Source organism: Colobus angolensis, unplaced genomic scaffold (assembly GCF_000951035.1).
Source record: "Colobus angolensis palliatus isolate OR3802 unplaced genomic scaffold, Cang.pa_1.0 Scaffold592, whole genome shotgun sequence".
NCBI classification, from domain to species: Eukaryota; Metazoa; Chordata; class Mammalia; order Primates; family Cercopithecidae; genus Colobus; species Colobus angolensis.
Window position 1 is genome coordinate 400,472 of NW_012119510.1, and position 18,369 is coordinate 418,840.

General features: G+C 39.0%; 2 protein-coding genes across 4 annotated transcripts in view; one reads left to right on the top strand and one right to left on the bottom strand.

The window, feature by feature from the left end:
- The window catches only part of CMSS1 (cms1 ribosomal small subunit homolog (yeast)), a 372,024-nt gene that overhangs the window by 51,940 nt on the left and 301,715 nt on the right, over positions 1 to 18,369 (top strand). The gene's annotated exons all lie outside the window — the stretch shown is intronic.
- The window catches only part of FILIP1L (filamin A interacting protein 1-like), a 293,127-nt gene that overhangs the window by 37,088 nt on the left and 237,670 nt on the right, over positions 1 to 18,369 (bottom strand). The window contains exon 1 of one of the 3 annotated variants that reach the window (XM_011962506.1): positions 6,746 to 7,017. The exons of 1 other annotated variant lie outside the window; for it this stretch is intronic. The gene's annotated coding sequence lies outside the window, so the exon portion shown is untranslated. Of the gene's footprint in view, positions 1 to 6,745; positions 7,018 to 18,369 lie in introns of those variants that run through there. One more of the 3 variants, XM_011962507.1, reaches the window with a different exon arrangement.

Below are 18,369 nucleotides of genomic sequence, written 5' to 3' on the forward strand. Positions count from 1 at the left end.
CTGCTCTAGATACAGTGATTTGGAGCTCTCACAGGCCCAAGTGCTACAGCCATGTTCATCTTTTATTTACATGTGGACTCTTTTCCTCAAATTACCCTCATTTTCTTCAGCTAATTTGTCTCTGTAGTGATATAATCAGTAGCTTGTATTTTTATATTGTCTCTTCTCTACTTGATCAGAGTTCCCATAAGGGTTATTGCTCGTTATTCAATCTTTATTGAGAACTGAGAAATACTTGGGGTGGATGACATTGTTCCCTTTTTTGTAGTTTATAGAAACCAAGGGAACAGGAGGCTCACCCATTAAATGGATGGCAGAGCTAGGAAGAGTAGAATTCTGATTTATCGACCCATTATTCTTACTCTTTTAGTCTCACCATTGAGACACCAACATATATCCACGTCAGTTCAGTGTCACTATTCAGCAAGGTTGGCCATTGACTATATTCTGTTGAAGTTTTTATAAGCACTCTCCCATATTGTTTATCTTTACTTAGTTTTTATGTGTAGCTGATCTCTCTTACCCACATTGCATTACCAGTCCATTAAAAAAGAGCAGGGATGGGACCATAATTGAAGTTGTTGTCCAAGAGCTGCTAGTGATCTTAGTCCTTGTCATTAATGTGGTACCAGTCCATGCTAGTAGCTATAGCTGGGTTAGTGACATAGTATGGTGTGTGGTGAACTTAGTTGCTGGGCCTGTTGTCATGCCTTGTGCTTAGCTCAGTGAATGTTTGCTACTGCTGAGGAGAATTACAAGCCCTAGGCTAGCTTCACAGGTTGACACTGGAGTAATCTAACTTTGAAATTAAAGAAAAATCACTCTTCTGTAAAATCTGGGAGATACACTGGGTTACCCACAGAAACTTTGGAATTAGGTACATGCTTGGGAAAAGGCAGTCTGCTGCATGGCAAAGATAAGCCATTTGTGCCCCATAAATGCATCTTCCAGGCCTTCACCTGAAGCACAGAGATTAGAGAAATTCAGAGGAGTCCAGCCTTCATTAACCACTGCACTGTGTTCTTCCATATTTTGCTTGAAAGCCATTCCATGCCCCAGGGTGACTCACCTGGTACTCCTTCACCATGTATACAAAGTCTTATCTTATTGGGGAGGGAGTTAAACTGAGGTAGATGAAGGTGGGCAGAAAAGCATCTGACTTAGTCTACCTATGTAACACACACTGCCGTACAAAGCAGATTTCACTGCCTTGACTTAATCTGAGCCTAACTTGGTTTCTGGTTTTTCTGACTTAACCTGAGCCTAACTTGGTTTCTAGTTAAGTAACTGCCTTGACTTAACCTGAGCCTAACTGGTTTCTGTAAGTCACTTCCATATGGTTGCTTTAAGTAGTGGCTGAGATTTGTTTTCGGCTCCTAAACAAAATCTAGAAGAAGGGGCCCTCCATAGCCCATTGTTTGCAGAAACACTTTTTTTTTTTGTATCAAATAAGCAGCTTCTAGGTTGTAATTTGTTCGTATATTTATCCAACACCTTTTTTGTCCCAGCAACACACCTACTAATTGTACCTGGGTACCTTCCTAGGCACTGGAGGTAAAGCTGGTTGTAAAACTGACCCTGAGGCCGGGCGCGGTGGCTCAAGCCTGTAATCCCAGCACTTTGGGAGGCCGAGACGGGCGGATCACGAGGTCAGGAGATCGAGACCATCCTGGCTAACACGGGGAAACCCCGTCTCTACTAAAAATACAAAAACTAGCCGGGCGAGGTGGCGGGCGCCTGTAGTCCCAGCTACTTGGGAGGCTGAGGCAGGAGAATGGCGTAAACCCGGGAGGCGGAGCTTGCAGTGAGCTGAGATCAGGCCACTGCACTCCAGTCCGGTCGACAGAGCGAGACTCCGCCTCAAAAAAAAAAAAAAAAAAAAAAAAAACTGACCCTGAATGAGTTTATAGTCCAAGAGACAGACAATAAGCAAATAAATCATTAATGAGTAATTTAATGTCACATCACAGTGCACAGTTTGAAGGAAAATAAAGCAGGGTAGGTATCACCAGGAGCTTATAGCCTTTATAGGTGACTTCCTCTGCAGTTTTTGGGGAGGTTGTTTTGAAGGCACTGAGTCACTTTGAATTTTGAAAGGGATCCTGCTAACTGGGGACATCTAAGGAATGCAAAATGCTTAGCTGTAAGATAGTAATAGAAGGTGATTTGTCAAGTTAGTGGTTCAGACCTAAATGTCTTTGACCACAGAGTACATAGTCTTTCCAAGGCACCTCTCACCTTCCAAGTAGAGAGCGGGATTTGCCAGCTGGAGGACCTTTAAATACACTTATTTTTTGTTTTCTCTTTCCTCCCTTTATCACCTCCCTTCTGTTGTAGCCTGATTAAATTGTATTGATTTTCACAATGCTTCCTTATCCTTTGCTTTTTTATTGCTTATACTTAAGAACTTTGAACCTTTCTACTTTCTTTTTGAATGGATTTTATATCTAAATTAACACCTACAGTACTGAGGCTTTTTCTGGGGCTTCTGTTCTCCTCTCTTCCTAGCATGAATTAAGGAAAAACTACTGGTGAGCTGTAGCCCAAGAATGCAGGGAGCCCTGGCCCTACTTCTGCATAGCTGTGTCTCTGGGGCAAGTCACACTGTGGACATCAGTTTCTTCTGTAAAGGGAGGCATTTGGATCAGATGACCTCCATTGCCCCTTCCAGCTGTAAAATTCTGTGTATATTCTGTGCCAGGACTCTGTGTGTGTGTGTGTGACTCTGGGGCCTGGGGTATCCCATTTTCCATATAGTAAAATACCTTATCAAGGTACTTCTGAAATTCATAGTTGAATGTTTGCTGTTTTGATGTAACATATGCTCTCTTTTGCTGATAATAACTCCTTTAGGCTAGAATAAGTAGTTATCATAAACAGACACAAGGAGTTGAGGTATGTCTGCATCCTGTTTGTCCCAATCATACACTTTCCTATCTACTTACCTCCCTACTGCTCCCCCGCCTGCCCCCACAAACACATCATTCCCCAAGCTTGTTAAAAAAAAACAAAAATTCTATACTTAACAATTAATCACATTTTGGAGCCAGTAGAGCATAGAAATGTGAGGATGGTCAGACTGGAAAAAGAATACTGCTAATGTGTTCTTGTTCTTGGGCTCAGAATTAAAACTGCTGCTGTCCTATCTTAATCTGCAAAAGCATCTCAGAGAACAAGCATGAAGAGGGAGTGTTTCTCTCATATCTGAAAAAGAAACAAGGGACTTTCCTTGGCGAGCCTTCCCATATTTGTTTGCCCAGCTTTCCCAGGCAGAGACGATGTTAGTGCAGATGAAGGTCAAGGAGAATCTCAACTCTTTTTTTTTTTTTTTAAAAAGAGGATGTGCAAGGGCTTATAAGTGTTGGTGATAATCTGCTAGGAATTAGTGTACCTAACAAAGTGATTAAAACTGCTGCTGTCCTATCTTAATCTGCAAAAGCATCTCAGAGAACAAGCATGAAGAGGGAGTGTTTCTCTCATATCTGAAAAAGAAACAAGGGACTTTCCTTGGCGAGCCTTCCCATATTTGTTTGCCCAGCTTTCCCAGACAGAGACGATGTTAGTGCAGATGAAGGTCAAGGAGAATCTCAACTCTTTTTTTTTTTTTAAAAAAAGAGGGATGTGCAAGGGCTTATAAGTGTTGGTGATAATCTGCTAGGAATTAGTGTACCTAACAAAGTGATTCAAAACATGAATGTTCCACCTCATTTTAAGTACAAAATGATCAGCCAGCCAGAGGAGGTTCTAAAAGTCATTGCAGCACATTTTAAGCATACGTGACTTGATCGGTGGCTAGAAAATGCTGTAGTGATGACAGCAGCAACCACAGAAATACTGCTTTGAAGGTTTGTGATGCTGGCTGCATATGCAGTGTCTCTTCATCTTTAAATCCTTATTTAAATATAATTTGCAGAAACCAATCAGTTTAAATTGAAGCTGAATTCATAGTCAAATACAAATTAAATGGACCCTAAAAATCATGTAAAATTAATATGTCCAACAGATAAGGTAGGATGTATTAAATTTTTTCAAAGATGACAGGCTCTGTGAACAACAGATGGGGCCATTTCAGTTCCTGAAGCAGGTTGAGACCAATATTGCTTTACATCCACAATATTCAGTCTTTTATAAACAGTTCTCTTCTCGCCCACCTTCCTTTTTCCTTTAAATAGGAGAGGCTGTATTTTTTTTTTCTATTCACCTTGTAAAATGTTCACTTTGCTCTGAAGCACTAGACATGGACAGAACATGACCTAGGAAGAATTATTGGAATCTTATTCTTCCTCCGACATTTTCACTTTTTTTCTTAAATCTCAAAATGCATTTATTACCAAAGGCACTTTTTTGGAAGGGAAGGTACAGCAGAGAACCCTTAAACAAAATTTACAGCCTTTTGAGAAGGCAAATTAATGGGAACTGCAAGAGAACAGGAAAATTAAGTCAAGGCTCGATTTGTGTTTTCATACTGGCTGTTACTATAGTCTCCATCACAGCATTAGGAAAGTAGCACAAAAATACCAGGTCTTAACAGTTAAGGTTAATCACCACAAAAGCGCAAATGAACTTACTAAGCATAAAATTATTATGTGCTTTATTTGGAAGTGTAGAAATTCACATTCATTCTATCAAAAACATTTTTCCATCATACAGATTGTCCCAAGGACTAAGAAATGCTCACCCAAAGAGCCCACTGTGAGATAATGTATCCATGATAAATCATACTTAGCTTTCAGTTTTAAAAGAGGTCTTAATATGCGATTGTTCTTTGAACCATGCTTTAATAAATGGGAAAAAGTGTGAAATATTAAAAAGTGTTATTTTAAAATTTTTAAAAATGGATGCTTGCCTGCTTTAAAAAAATGAAAAGGCAGACACTGGAAACACAGCTGTTAAGTTTTGATGGAAGTTACGATTTTCAACAGTTGAGTTATAGTTTATGGTACAGATGGTACCCTGGGTATAGCTGGAACAATAATTGATGGTTTCTGTTTGTCTCGTCCTCTGTTAGATTCAGAAGAGCAGAATATCTTTTTTCCAAGGCAGGAATTTTTCAGTTTCCAATTACTGCTTATATCAAATAAACAACTCTTCCATTGCATATTCTGTACTTCTCCACGGTGACATGGGTGTTGGCCCCGCGCTTCTCATTATGGTAGGCTTCCCTCGGTTAGAAATAATAGTTTGTGGAAAATCCTACTTCTCAGTACTAACCTGAAGTTTATGTAGCCTATCCTCAGGCCAAATAACATACAATTTTTCTTTTGAAATGTGAAAACCAAAGTCTTGCATTGCTCCACACAAAATTAGCAAAACCAAAAAACTCCTATGAGGCAAAAATGATAGGCACCAATGTCATATACTTTTAAAAACCCTCCAACAGAAATTATTAGAAATATACAGATATAACCCACATTTTGAGTATTTTTTTAAATCCTGTGTTTCAATGATAAATCTGGGATCTGATATTTTCTTCTCACTGACAATTAAATATAAAAACATGAATTTGTAACACACACATACACCTCAGTGGTTATAGTGTGCTGCTCCTCTGTTAAACTTTTACTGTATCTCCAGTTATCTTATATGGTCATTTTAGTGCCAACTAAAATGCCAGCATTTTTATATCTCGAAGTAAATATAAATGGCAGCCTGTGAATTCTGAGTTTGAATTGTACATACTTATAAAACACAGAGACTGTTTTAAAAGGGACAATTCTGTCACACGGTTGTTAAAGTTTTATTTTACAATATATGTTTAGACCAGATAAGGTTTGAATGATCAGTTTTTCATCTCCTATTCCAATGTTCTAAAGTTGACATAACCTTTTATTTTTAATTCCTCCGTTGACTTTTAGTTGGAAAAAATGAAGTGAAATATTATGAAGATTTTTCTGCCAAGTGTTCAATTATACTGTAAGAGTTCACTAGTAGCAATAGCCTCTTCAGGATTTAGATGTGACTAATTATGGTTTAAAATGCTACTGATTAATACAGTTATTCTGTAAGTTTTACCTTTTAAATTGGCATTTTTTACATAATATACTACTATCCAAAATATTACTCTAGAAATGATAACTGTGAGGTTTGTCATTTTTCCAATATCTGCACTTGAAGCAGAAAGTTGGAACTCAAAACTATGATAGTTACTTCCTTGTACAAACTGACATATACTTTTAAGACAAAATAGCATTTATACGATTTTTTGAAGTTTAAAAAGATTTTACTTTTTAAGTTAGGTTCATCTTAATTCCAAGATATATTCCTAACAAGTGTTTTTAGTCACTTACATTAACATTTACAAAAAGAGGGGAAAACCTGGCACTAACAAATTTTCGCATTCTGCTCATGTAAGACAAGCGAGTTTAAGTCCGGGGGAGCGATAGGATCAAGAGATAGGGTTGCTGCCATACAATATAAGTCTCCCCCACCCTTTCCCCAAAGGTTTCTCAATATGGGCAGGATTCAATGTGTAGTTCACTTGGAAAGCATGTAATACAGTCAGCTCCCACCTCTCAACATTTAAAATTAAATCTCTAATCTGTTTTCTCCGCCGGAGATAACTTTTACTTTCAAGTTTTGTGTGAGTTGGAAATGGTTTTGAACCTAGAATTCATTGGATGCGCTTTGCGAAACCTGTCTGCAGTTTGTGATGCTGAGACAGCTTTAACAGCCACCCACAGACTTGCTACCTGGCTCTCTGACAGCAGTGCCCCTTGGTGGAGCGGAGTTGTTCTCCCGGGCTTACCTGAGCTGCCTGCGCCGGGGCGGGCGGGGGGCCTGGCCGGGGCCGCTGTGGTGCCGCGCTGCGAGCCGGCTGTGCGCGCTCCAGGAGTCGCCCGAACAATGCGAGCGGGGCGCAGAGCGCGCCCGGCCTATGGGCCTTACGTCACTGCTCCGCCTTATAAGGCGCTCCGCGTGTGCGGTGCGGTCGGCGGGGGCGCCGGTGACCGAGAGACCCGCGGCGGCGGTAGCGCAGCAACGCGCCCCGACTCCTGCGGACTTTCCGGCCGTGTGAATGGACCGTGGTTCCCGGCTCCCACCGGAGGGAATAAGCGGTGGGCCGGGACGCCGGCGTCCGCCTGTAGTGCTAACCAAGTCATTGGGAGGCAGGGTCGATCTGCTTGTAACTTATCTCCCTCTGGGTCCCTAAAGCTGTTACTGCTTCAGGGACTTCAATACACATCCTGTTATTCTTATGTAAACTTTTGTAAATTCATTATACTTTTTTTTTTGGTTGCTGGGGGTAGGCGGGAGAGGGAAAGGAGAAGTCTGGGGTTTTGTGGAGACATCTCTGGGGGTGATTTAGACTTCAAACCTTCTCTTTCCTCTTTGTAATGAGTAGGGGTCCTCAGAGGATAGTGTTTTATTTCCTGATGATCTAACTACCAAACAATTCTTCAAGTGATGATGGGAAGGCCAGATGAAACCTTATTTTTTTTCAGTGTTTTTCCTCAAAGAACCTCCTCTTTCCCCATTTCTGCATGCCTGTGTTTTAACGAAAGCAGTTAAAATTAATCATTTTTTGGCAGGGAAAAAAATTTAAGGAAATTAAATGTTTTGTGCTGTACTTTCAAGACAATGTATAAAATTAGAACTTTAGAGCCAGTTTTAATGTTTGTTCTCTTATATGGGCAAACAAAATAAAGCCAAAAATAACCATGTGAAGAAAAAAGAAATTAGCCAAATATGATTGAATTAAGCATATTATCCTCTAGTCTGGGGTAGATTTACTTGTAAAAATCCTATTTCTTGTGAAAGAATTCACCTCTGCATTATAAGAGAAGTCATACCTAAAGTTCTAGCCCAACTATATGAATCTGCTAAATAAATTAGAGACGTGGCATTCTTGTTTGCAAGCTTCAGATGAGTAATTTTAGTAGCTTCAGTCCTTTTAAAACCTCTTAAAATTACATTAAAATAGGATCGCTTCCTATTATGATGTACATATGTCTGTAGAATTATTGTTTCCATATGTTTTGTCAAACAGGAACGATGAAAATAGTCTGCTCGCTTCATTTTCTTAGTGTGGAGTGGAGAAAGGATGTTTGCAGAGTTGTTAGTGGAAATGGTGTGGAATAAAGATGCAGGACACAACATTAACTGTATGTCCTCTTCGCTAAATTGGGAGTTCACTTTATCATTCTTCTAGATCACTCTGAGTACCTACTGAGAAACCTAAAGTAAACTCACTCTTGCTTTTCATATACAGTGTGCTATTTTAAGAGAAGTGACTTACACAGACTCTTCAGCTGAACTTAAAATTTAATATTTGATTTGCAGTTGTGTACTAACATTTTGGATGTTGAGTTTGTTAGTTTTGTTAGTTTTAACTCTTCTGCCCTATATTTGTGAATTGCATTGTAATCTTTTTAGTCTCCTGTGCTGACCTCATACTTTAATTAAACATCCTTTTTGAGATTTTTGTGCTACATTTTTTATTACAAATGAGATTAAATGACTTTTATGAAAGTTGTATGATGCATAGGCACCTGAATCTCAGCCCCAAACTGATAGCGTACTTTTACCCCAAAGCTGACAGTTTTGTAGCTTGTTTTGCATCTTTTTCCCTCTGATAGGCAAATACGTTTCCTAACATTTAACACTACCATTTGTTTCTTTCTCACATGTCCATACTCAAGTGTTGCATTTATTTTCACTCTTTTGACTTGCTGGTTCCACATGAAATATGTTAGTATTATTTCCTCCTTTTCTTTAGCTCTATTCTGAAGAATAGAGAAAAGAGGATTAGGGCCTCTACTCCTTGTATGCCCTTGCCTGGTACACTACTTGCCTGGTTACATTACTAATGTGTTACTCCTGAAACATCAGTCTCTTGACCCAGCTATGACTCAGCTTTCCAAGTGAGGTCATAGTTATGTGACCACTGTCTTCAGGAACCAATATTAATAGCCCTCATTTGTTGAGCTTTTAGGTCATACCTACCACCATAGTTAGTGATCTACAAACATTTCATCATTTAATCTTCACAACACATTTTGATGTGATATGATCCATGCTTTTCAGATAAAGACGTTTAGAAAGCTAAAGTGGCTTGACCAAGGTCACACTGCTACTAAAGTAACGATACAGGGATTTAAAGCAATGTTTACATATATAGCCTTCTTCTACATATATAGTCTTCTCTTAATGGTTTGCTCAGAATCTCTCAGAGGTGTATTTGGTAAAGGAGTGTTCAGATTTAACTGAGAAGTTTCTCTTTATTTTCTAGACTGAATCTTGAACTGGGAAAGCCAAGACTCATCCTATTTTTTTGTGGATTTGTGGATTTACTCACAGTTTTCTGGAAGGTGGCAGCAACGTATCTTGTTCTAGTAAAATTAGAATATCATGACCATTTCGCTTCAAACGAACGTCAAGTGTTTTGAGGGAGCAGGACCTTTATCTGATACAAGAGTACCTTGGGTGGTGTGTTGCAAACTCCAACCAGCTGTTGGCATTGTGCGCCATTGACCACATAAGTAGATGAGTAGACTTTTATTTCCTTCCCTCTTTCAACCACAATTCTTTCCGAGATGTAATTTTTATTCTCTTGGTTTCTGAAATTCTCTTCATTTGTGAAATTCTCTTGGTTTCTATTTGTGAAAATAGTAGAGTTATGATCACTGTGCCTCAAAATTGGCTGAGAGAGTTTTACTTCCTAACCTTGTTCTGTCCAATTACTGTGTGACTTTCTTTTCATTTCATAATCAGGAATTTCCTACAAATAAGCATACCTAGACACTAAGGTCCTTTCTACAATTAGTAATCTGAATTTATGATCTAAATCCAATTACTAGCTTTAAGCTGTTATTTAGAAATGATACAAAGAAATTTTTCTAGCAAATTCATTGCTTTCTAATGTGGGAGAAGGGGTTTGTAGGTAACAAGGCTAGAAACAAGGAGGTATCAACTAGATTTAGCCATATTATATTATGTCAAAAACAGCTTAATATCACCAGTTTCCCTGGTTCAAGCTAATTGTCAGGAGGCCATTACAATGACCACAGTAACAGGTGTTATTAGTGAAGTCAGTTGCTACTGACCATAATTACAACATCATCATTATTTAACTTTTAAAAAATACCATTAATGTACTGCTAATCACATCAAGCCAGTTCCTCTTTTTGAAGTAACTGCTCTTATCTTCTTTCATGTCTTCTCTCCCTACCTTTGTTTCTTCTTTTGACTGGTCAAGTCTTTCAGTCGTCCAAATATAGTAAGTGCCAAAGAAGAAGCAATAACTAATAGGATGTTTCTTGCAGCTGCCCACAATTTTCACTGCTGGTTCTTTGATCAGTTAAGCAGTGGTGTGCTCTGCTCCCTAGGAGCTCTGCTTTGAGCTATGAGATGGTAATGCTAACTTTGTATATGACATGTTTGCTTCTTTGCCTCTGTGAGATAGTATATATGGAAACACCATCATGTACAAAGAAAAACAGCAGTTATTATGGACCTGGTCCTGTATGAGAAGCTGAACAGAGTGGGAACAGACCCAGGATTGCATAAGGAGATGTATAGCTCCATGGTCCTGCATTGCTTCAGACTACAGTTGGATTGGCCAGAATTGAGCTTTCGGTGTTTATTCCACCCCACGCTACCTTCTACCACCTTACCCACAGCCTTCTTGCAAAGCAACTTTGCCACTGAGCACTGGATAACCTTGCCATGGATCCAATTGTTTGCTTGTCCCTTCTCCTCTGCTGCTACACAACTTAGGACGAAGGCTGAAGGGACATGTAGGCAACTGTGAATGTGGAGCCAACAGGAATGTCTGCGGTAAAAGCACCTTCTCTCCATGCCCTAGACAGTCATTTTTCTAGTCAACCTCATTTCTTCACTCTTCTTTCAGTTCTTTGGGTGCCACCTATCTGACTCTGTACATGTAGATACCTGCATGAAATACATCACATCTCCACACTTAAACTGTATTTTAAGAGCCTTTAACCAGCAGTTAACTGGTTAAATCTTAATATACATACAAACTGCAGTAACTGAATATACATATGAACTGCAGGTCTATATATATAGACTGTCTTTACTTTTATCTGTAGCCTGAATCTCTGGTCCCAGGCCTATAGTCCGCAAAGGCTCCAGAACCCTTCCAATTATTCTGCTCATACTTCAGCTGACTATGACTCTAGAATAGTGACCCTTGAGAACTGATTACAGCAGTAGTGTCCATGTGATGCTAGGGTATGGGAAGTCCTTTATTATTACAACATTAAAATGATGATATTTTGTGGTTTTAAAATTAATTTTAAAATTTTACTATTTTATTTTTTATTTATTTATTTATTTTTTTGAGACGGAGTCTTGCTCTGTCGCCCCCAGTGGCGCGATCTCGGCTCACTGCAAGCTCCACTTCCCAGGTTCACGCCATTCTCCCGCCTCAGCCTCCGGAGTAGCTGGGACCCGCCACCACACCCGGCTAATTTCTTTTTTTTTTTTTTTTTTTTGTATTTTTAGTAGAGACGGGGTTTCACCATGTTAGCCAGGATGGTCTTGATCTCCTGACTTCGTGATCTGCCCGCCTCGGCCTCCCAAAGTGCTGGGATTACAGGCTTGAGCCACTGCGCCCGGCCAAAATTTTTTTCTTTTAAAATTAATAGGCAGCCTTCATAATTTGGAAAATGCATAAAAGTAAAAAATTTTACATGTAGTCCTACCACACAAATACTGCCAACTATTAATAATTCAATGTACGGTGTTTCTTTTAGTCTTTTTCTGAGCATTTGTAAAGCATCATTTTCATAGTGTGGGTGAGCCCTGTATGTGTATGTATATGTGTGTATATATATTATGTTTCTTTTTGCCTTTATTATATATTTCTGAATCGTGTTAGTGGCTTTTCTGTAGACATTGGGTTATTTAAAAGCACATATTTACATATTCTCCCTAGCATTGATGTTCGCAAAGCCAGCCACTGCCTGTTGGCCCCCTAACATTGCCACAGTCTTGTTCCTCATCAAACAAAGCAAGGAAGTCTGTTTAGTAAGGAATCATCTGTTGGCAAGAGACTTCCTACCCTTGGTTTACAGGGAATACCATAAGTTGGCTATGTACTCTAGTGAGCATACTAGTAGGTGAGTAGAATGACTTAGAGAGAATGAAGAATTGATAATGTGGTGCCACCATAAGATTATTAAATGGGAAGCAGTAAAAGTCTGTTATTTAGGTCCAGTCCATTTGCTTATTTATTCCTACAAACATTTTGTGTTTCCTTGGTAACTAATAATAGTTTTGAGAAAATGTTGAACTCACAAGTATTACTGCAGAAGTGAAAAAACCCTCAAATCACAGAAATTAGAGACGGAAAAGACCTATTAAGTCATCTTCCCTGTCCCTTGCCAGTACAGATTGTTCTCAGTGCTTTGTTCAGTCCATTTTTTAAAGGGACCTTGTCATGTAATTTGTAGCCCATCTCTCTTTTTTTTTTTTTCCTGAGACACAGTCTCACTGTGTTGCCCAGATTGGAGTGCAGTGGTGCAATCTTGGCTCATTGCAACCTCCGCCCCCTGGGTTCAAGCAGTTCTCCTGCCTCAGCCTCCCTAGTAGCTGGGATTATACATGTGTGCTACCAAGCCTGGCTGATTTTTGTATTTTTAGTAAAGACGGGGATTCACCATGTTGGCCAGGCTGGTCTCGAACTCCTGACTTCAGGTGATCTGCCTGCCTCGGCCTTCCAAAGTGCTGGGATTACAGGAGCGAGCCACCATACCTGGCCCATCTCTTTTTTAAGTAATACATTTTTAAAGAAACCACTGACAGATTTTCCCATGTAGATGTGGAGCTTGATTTCAGGGTAAATATTTGCAGAGAAAGACCTGTGGATTCAAAGTACAGTTGAACAAGTTTTATTAGTTGGAAGTCATTGGAATAGTTTAGGATATCTTTGGAATAGTTGACCAACTAAGAGTAGAATAGTTGGGTAAATTGGATTTATATGTTTTCTTTTATCTTTGGAACTCAAATAGAGCAATTCCTGAGCATAAAGTTTAATTATAAACTTCTAGACTCATTGAAATGGGCTTAGAAAGCCTGAGAAAATAAAGCATCCAGGAAGTAAAAAAATAAGAGTACAACTATTCTAAGATAATTTTTATAAAAATTACATTTTATAATATCCCTTTCTGTTCCAAATTCTGCTTTGTCCATTATTTACATAGTCAATTGATTGATATGAAGGTGACTTCTAATTGTAAAATCCTTTCTTTTGTCCAGCAACTTCTTCTAGACTCTAGAAGGACAGAATAAAACTGTCTCATAGAAGCAGTCAGTGGTGGTAGTAAGACTAAATCTTCCACTTCCTCATGTAATGGCTGGAAATGTCTTCACTGAGAAAAATGAACAAATTAAGAGTAAAAAAGTGCTTAGAGTTTTATTAAGAAGAATGATCCTTTCATAAAATCATATTTTAGGGTATAAAAGGCCTTAGAAAACATCTGATCTTCTTATTGCCACTCTCTGTTCCCCATTTTTAAATAAATGAGATAACTGGAGCTCAGAGAGGTTAAGGGACTTGCCCCAAGGTCACACAGTAAATTGGTGACCCAGTCACTGTGTTTTCTGGGACTGAATGTTTCTTTTGGGAAACATGAAAAAATGGCATAAACAGTATGATTAGTATCTGAAATCCCAATTAATAATCGAGTAATTTACCTAGCTTATACTAACTGCAAAACTAATTTAGAACATTAATGAGCTAGTTATCTACTTTATAGATTAGAAATGTCATCCTTTGTTGCATTTGTTTTAAATTGGAGATTTATAGATTGCTGCTTATCATCTCAGGCCACTAAGATTGGCCACATGTCAAAAACCTAATGGAGATGTCTGAACTTTTAATATAAATTTCTGTGTTATCATGTAACACCGTTATCTTGCATGCTTGCCAATTGGTGGTTCTGTACATGAGAAATTCTATTATAATTTATGTCACTAAGCATCCAGTCTACATCATAAATTGTAGATTTGGAAGATATGTCAAAAATCTTGTGTCTACCCTTAGATTGAATTCTCTCTCAGAACTTCAGTGTTTTGTCCAAGAATTGGTACATGCACAGTCCAGTTGTCATTAATCAGTGCCGAACAGCTCCAGAGATTTTTCACTTCCCCAACAAGTCCATTCCATTCCAAACTGAAGACTGGCTGCTTCTAACTTCCACTCATTGTTCTTCGTCTTTCCATGACGCCATGTTGAACAAATGCATTGCTTTGACATAAAAGCCTGTTAAATATTTGAAAAGTTTGTCTTGAATCTTCAGTTATTCCTGTATTATATCGTTTTGGTCTTTTCACACCCTGTGTCCAAATGGTTGGTGCTTAGAATGAACAAATTATTTCATCATTATTATTTCAGCATTATCAGAGTTATCCTCCCCTTTTATAGGCTATGTGAATGTGTGTGGGTGGGGGTTGTGTAAACAGATTTTCTTACCATTTTAGACAACCATATCACACTGTTGAGTCAAAGAGCTTACTGATCATCAGTCTTCTAATGAACAACCACACACCCAAATATTGTCGTCATGTACTGCTTCTATGATAATCTAGGATAATCACTTCTATACTGATTTTGTTTGTGTGACTTCATTGTTATAATAATAACAAAAACAATAATAGGTGACACATTTAATGTTTAATTGATGTCAGACACTACACGCTTAACAAATAATAACAACTTAGAACCACATAATAACCCTATGGGACAGATAGATAACTGAGGAACAGAGAAGTTAGATAATTTGTCTAAGATCACAGAGCTAGGGAATGATGGCACCAGAGTTGAACTGCATACTGACTCCAGCAACTTCTGGGGAAAATCACACTCAGTGTTTTGTAGTAAGATTTGGATTTAGGGGATAAACAGTACTAACAGAGAGTTACAGAACTTTGTTCTTCTCTCATCTGCCATTTAATTCATTGGACTTGAACTGTGGACTAGGAGAGTGAGAAGAATTTTGGAGATTATCTAATTAGCAACCCTTATACTTCATGGAACCAAGACCCAGCCTGTGTAGTAGCCTGTTCAGGGATATGCAGATGGGAAGAGGTCAAGCCAGAATGGAGTGCTTTTTTACTGAAGAATTCTAAAATGTTTCTGCTTCATATAATATCCTCTCTGTCTTTTTCCCTTTCTTTCTCCTTGTCTTCTCTCCATTTTTATTTATGGTGCTGTCAGTGTTAAAGTAAGTTTCATAGCTCAAATATGGGACCTCTATAAAGAAGTTCCCGGAGTGATAAGGGAAGGGAAAGGAATCGCTATCGTTTAGTAACAGCCTACTGTATGTTAATCACTCTGCCTACCTGCTGTCTCTGATGTCTCAAACTTCCTTCCCACTTTATGGGATTCTGTAGGAGGACCAGCACAATACCCTGCACAAAGTGAGCATTCTGCAACCCTAAAGAATGAGGAAATGAATGAAAGGAAGTGCTTTGAATTCAGCAGAAGAAAGAGATAACAATCATGTGTGAACTACTCCCTCCCACCTATTGCCGATTGTTAGCTCTCAGTTCATTTTTGTACAATTTAACCATTGAGGCAAATGTGTATACAGGATACCATGGAATGCTATTTACAGTTAGAAATTTTGGTTCTTTTACTTTTGAAGCAGCTGAATACTGATAAGGCCTGGGTCCAGAAACTATTTTTTTCCTTCATTTAATCAGGTTTGTTTACTTCCTTGACGACAAATATTATTTGCTAAGGAAATTTCTTCTTTGGGGTGGTATTTAACCATGCAAGTAGGGAAAATTGTGCTATGATACTGGTCTCACAGCCTGTAGGAATAAAAACTGCAGGAGCAGAGTTTCCTTTCAGCAGTCAACTGTAGGCTCAGTCACTTCTCGACAAAACATAAGTTAAAATAGTGCTGATTGCTTTTTAAACAATCAATTCTAATGGAAACTATTCCAGCTGAGTTTGGAAACACACAGAAGCAGCCTTCAGTTACCATTAAGGCTATTGTCCTAGTAATACCAAAGAGACTCTTTCAGCCCACTTATTTATATTGGATGTTTGTACGGCTATTTCATGGAGACCTGGTGTTGACTCTGAGCAACTTCGACTTTGACTCAGATTTATCTCCAAATGCTGATGCATTCAAAGATTTATAGAAGCACAAACTTATCTTATTATTGCTAATTTGTCCCATTATTAGACTATGCCCCTTAGAGTTGTAATTATCTTATGACTAGCCCAATTATATTTTATTGTGCACTTTTTTGGCAAATAAAATTTCTTTGTTAAACTCAAGGATTTAAAATTTAGCACAAGTTCATAAACTTACTTTCATACTTCTTCACTTCCTTTTTAAAAATACATCAGTAGACTCAAAATGTAAACGTGGCTTAGGGCTCACTTGACCTCTGAAAGGTGCTGACTGACTTTTAGTTAAAAACAGTATTTGTCTGTCTATATCTCTGTCATCTATTTGTGGCTATTATGTGTTGAAACTTTGTGGAACAAATGTCTTTTTCCCTTCTTCTTCCCTCCTCTCTGCCCAAAACAGACACACACACACACACACACACACACACGTACACACAGAGACTTGAAGGCTTTTGTGTACATTTACCAACTACAACAACAAGAAATGAAGAACAATACAACTCAACTCTGTAGATCTAGAATGGGGAATCTACTTCCCAAAGGCTGTATGCAATATCTTTTCACTGAGTCATGGCAGCCTCCAGCAACTAGTAGCACTCTTTGTGCATGAGTTTATTTCTGATTAAAAATCCACCTTTATTGATAATGTTTGTTCACTGTAAAGGAATTGAGTGGATAAAAGAGGTATTACATTTTCCTTTCTAAATCAAGGAAGGTGGAATATTCAAACAGAACACTCTGTATGTGTGCACACATGCACATGGACGTGAGTGAGAGATGATTTATAGATATGTAAGAGTTAGTCCTATTGTATTCTTTTAGGAGGTATTCAGCAACTATTTGTTGAATACCTTCTGTGTGTCTATCACTATGCTGAGTTCCTGGTGAGAGGGGAGTGAGTGTAAAGCAGGAGTGTCCAATCTTTTGCCTTCCCTGGGCCACACTGGAAGAAGAATTCTCTTATATCACACATAAAATACACAAACCCTAATGATACCTGATGAGAGAAAAAAAATCCGAAAACAAATCTCATGTTTTAAGAAAGTTTATGAATTTGTTTGGGGCTACATTCAAAGCTGTCCTGGGCCACCTGCAACGCATGGACCATGACTTGGACAAGTTTGGTGTACAGCATATTCCTGCCCAGATTTTGCAGGGGTAAATAGAACAAACAAATGAACAACAATAAAAAAAAATTAACATTACATTAAGGTATTGAGTTGGGTGAAGTAAGAATATTTTTAAAGTATCAGGCGGCCAGTGTGGTGGCTCATGCCTTTAATCCTAGCACTTTGGGAGGCTGAGATGGGCAGATCACTTGAGGTCAGGAGTTTGAGACCAGCTTGGCCAACATGGTGAAACCTGTCTCTACTAGAAACCAGTGTCTACTAAAAATACAAAAATTAGCCAGGCATGATGGTAGGCACCTGTAATCCCAGCTACACAGGAGGCTGAGACAGGAGAATCGCTTGAACCTGGGAGGCAAAGGTTGCAGTGAGCCAAGATCATGCAACTGCAGTCCAGCCTGGGCAGCAGAGGGAGATTCCATCTCAAAAACAAAAAAAGAAAGTATTGGCCAGGCATGGTGGTTCATGCCTGTAATCCCAGCACTTTGGGAGGCCGAGGTGGGCGAATTGCCTGAGATTGGGAGTTTCAGACCAGTGTGAACAACATGGAGGAACCCCGTCTCTACTAAAAATACAAAATTAGCCGGGAACAGTGGCGTGCCTGTAATCCCAGCTACTCAGGAGGCTAACAAGAGAATCACTTGAATCCAGGAGGTGGAGGTTACAGTTAGCCGAGATCAAGCCATTGCACTCCAGCCTGGGCAACAACAGCAAAACTCCGTATCAAAAAAAAAAGTATCAGGCCTCAAAATACCTGGTAAATCTTCATCAGAAGTTAAAGTTCATGTGAACCTTGAAGGGTGAGTAGGGCATTCCAGGAAGGAGAATGGCAGAACAAGGGAACCATGGATTTACTATAGTCATTGGTTGGCTCTCATGAAGCAGAGCTGGGCCTCTGCAGGCAGTTGTCATGTGGTGGATATCACAGCCATGGTTGAGAGGTCACATAAGATCGGTCCAGGCTATGAATAGATCTTAAAATTCAAGTAGTGGGGTCTGGGTTTTAACTTCATGTTATAGACAGTCGGGTGCCATCAGCAGCTTTTGAGCAGTTGAATAACATATTGAAAGCAGTTTTCAATGAATCATGGCATTGTTAGAAAATTATTTTTCAATTGCTTGTATAAGTGC